Below are 3,297 nucleotides of genomic sequence, written 5' to 3'. Positions count from 1 at the left end.
TAGACACATCAATAGATTGGTTATTTTAGGACTTCCAATCAGGTACTAAGGAAATTAGACAGTAGATCAGTAGCCTGACTCCACATTTGTCTTTCAATTTACTGAAGTCACTTCAGTAGCATCCCTCTTGACAGAATAAAACTGAGCAGAGGAGGTCTGGGCAGGAACCTGCAGGTGTGATAGTGATGCCATGGCCCACCTGTCAGCCGTCTTTCAGGCTGGGCATTTCCTGAATGCTGGTAAACATAGATAGATTACACTGAAACAATGTGGGTTGCCTTCTTAAAGCCTATCAAATAGAGAGTTGCCCTATACATTAAGGATTAAATTTAAAGAAATAGGTCTGAAGGATTTCTCCCCTATAATATTTAATAAATTTGTTCTTGAATATGCAATAAGACATTAAAATTCAAGGCAATGTTGATCTTACCCCCACCTCTTAATCCCTGTAAGACTTTGAGATTAGTAGTATCCTTTCTGATTTTGCTCCTAATCCGGTGGAACCATATAGGAAGATTCTGTGTACTATCCATGGAGCAAATATGTAACAGATTGTTCTGTACAACATGTCACAAACCACATAACAAAAACCTCAACTACAGGCATCAGGTTTCTAATAGCGCCAATACCTGACCTAAGAGACCAGTCACACTGAAAACTTCTGTTTGTAAGGATGAAACTTGTGAGGTATAATCAGGCCCATTCCAATGAAAGGTCAGGATATATGAGAAAGGAAAGGAGAAAGAAGTCAGTCGGGAAGCATCAGAGAGGAATTATTCACGCCCTCAGGGCTATCACAACAAAATTCAGAAAGCTGAAGAGCAAACTTTAAATATCACTGGTAGAAAACATAATTATAGAAAGAAGTTGCCTCCCTACTTTGAACGGAAGAGCTCTGACATCAAATGCCTGCGGGGATCATAATTTAATCATTACAATAGAAAGAGTTGTTTAAGAATGACTGACTGGCATTGAGAAACAAAAGATAGATGGCAAGGGTGACTTCAGAGCTGCAATTCTCCCACACCACAAGAGCATTGAACTATATCTCAGCCTGGTCCTGCTTGGAGCCTCTTCTTGGGCTTCTATATTCTTAGTCGCTCACTGTCGTCTGTATTCCACCATTATTCAATAGCGATCCACAGCAAAACTGAAATGGGTATTTCCTTAAATTTGGGCTTTTAAACTAATTGCTGTGGGTTCTTTCCGGCTGCCACTGCCTGCAACAGACGAGCTCTCCTGTAACTGTATTTTTACAGCTGAAATGATCTCTGTGACTGATTTACTTCTGCACAAATCTGTGCCAGACAAAAATTTAGAGAAGTGTCTCTTTTCTTACCCTGCTTTACACTACATTGGTAGTGTGCATTATATAAAACATTTTGGCATTTTGGCAGAAAGATAACAACATGTAAAATGAGGAGGGAGGGATTACTCTACAAAAATCGTTGTTCTGTGTTACAGTATTAGATAATTTTTGGTGTTTCATGTCCTTTTTGAGGAAATTAAATGAGGTAAGTAATGTAGGTGCTATGACACAGCATTTATAGAACATACATAATTTTGGAGGGATTTTTAGATAAGATTATGTCTCTACATATGATCTACAAAAATTAATACTCTATAGTGTCTTAGTCTGTTTTGTGCTGCTATAAAGGAATACCTGAGGCTGGGTCATTGATAAATAAAAGAGGTTTATTTGACTCATGGCTCTGCAGGCTGTAGAAGAAGCATCGTGCTGGCATCTGCTTAGCTTCTGGTAAAAGCTTCAGGCTTCCACTCATGGTGGAAGGTGAAGGGGAGCTTGCATGTGCAGAGATCACATGGCAACAGAGGGAGCAAGAGAAAAGCAGGAAAGCACCAGGCTCTTTTTAACCAGCTTTCATGGGAACTAACAGTGTAAGAACTCACACATGCCACAGAGAGGGCTTTAATCTATTCATGAGGAATCCAACCTCATGACCCAAACACTTCCCATTAGGCCCCACCTCCAACATTAGGAACAAATTTCAACATAAGGTTTAAGGGCCACACATCCAAACTAAAACAGTAAGAAAACATTATTTAAAACAGGTTAAAAATTAGGCAGAAGGAAAATAAGGAATCAAATAAGCCAAGGAGGGAAGTTGGTACAAAATACATCCATGAAGCCTTCTATATTTGCAAGTAATGACTGCAAGTTAGGCTCTGAGCTTTCTAATAGCCAACATAAGAAACAACTCTTGCAATAGTTTGGTCACTCTATGTTAGTAATCCTGGGCATACGTATATGGAGAAATGTAGAACATTTTATTTTATTTAACATTCAACTATAATTTTTATGTTCAGCTCTCTATACTCAATATTGGCCATACTCTGTCTCTGGCAGAAATGGAAGAGCTTGAACATTCATTGCAAGAAGAATGAATATATATCTTGTGTCAAAATTTGACTGATAATAATAAAATAATAAACTCCAAATTTCTCCTTGAAATCTTTTAGCAGAAATAACTGCTATAGTCACATGGAAAATCTTCGAATGTCACCCATCTGTGATTATATAACTAACCATAGATCCCATCCAGGCCTTTGCAGAAGACTGTCTTTATTGATTTACTAAATACGGTCATTTGTTTGTTTGTATTCATTGTTATGTGATGAATCCAGAATGATCCTATTGGTATTCAGCACCAAGCAGCTGCTGAAATTTCCCAAATCTTGTTATTCCAGTTATAACTTCTAATGTATTTTATTATATGTGATAATACCTATTGGGCAGATTTTTCTTTTAAGGTTTTTCTCTTCCTAAGCATAAGATTATAAGGTATAAAGAATGAAATACCATTTATAGTCTATATGTATGCATTTATCTCCTAGAGTCATAAATTCATAATCTCATTCACATGTAAAATACATATGGTTAAGATGTGAGTAAAAGCTTGGAAGAAGGTTGAAAACAGATCAGTGATAATGAGAAAAGAAGAAAAAATGTATTGTTTAAGGCATTTAGGGTATTATTTTGTTTCTAATTCTTCATCAAAATCACAAAGCAGTTTCTGAATATGAATGTAATTGTACATGCCTCTTTATTTGTAATAATTTAATTTTGGCATTTTGAATTGAACTAACCATTAAAATATTATCTTCGTTGCTGAAACAAGTCATATAAGGACATTGACGTACTTCTTAAGAAATCTGTTCTGAGCCAGAAAAGTATACTTCATTTTAACAAGGCATTCACAAGTCCATTGCTGTATTCCAAAACAATTCTACTGTGTTGCATTCATACAACTAGCCTATAAATGTACCAATATCGTT

Source organism: Pan paniscus, chromosome 17 (assembly GCF_029289425.2).
Source record: "Pan paniscus chromosome 17, NHGRI_mPanPan1-v2.0_pri, whole genome shotgun sequence".
Classification (NCBI taxonomy): domain Eukaryota; kingdom Metazoa; phylum Chordata; class Mammalia; order Primates; family Hominidae; genus Pan; species Pan paniscus.
Note: the sequence above shows the minus strand (reverse complement) of the source record.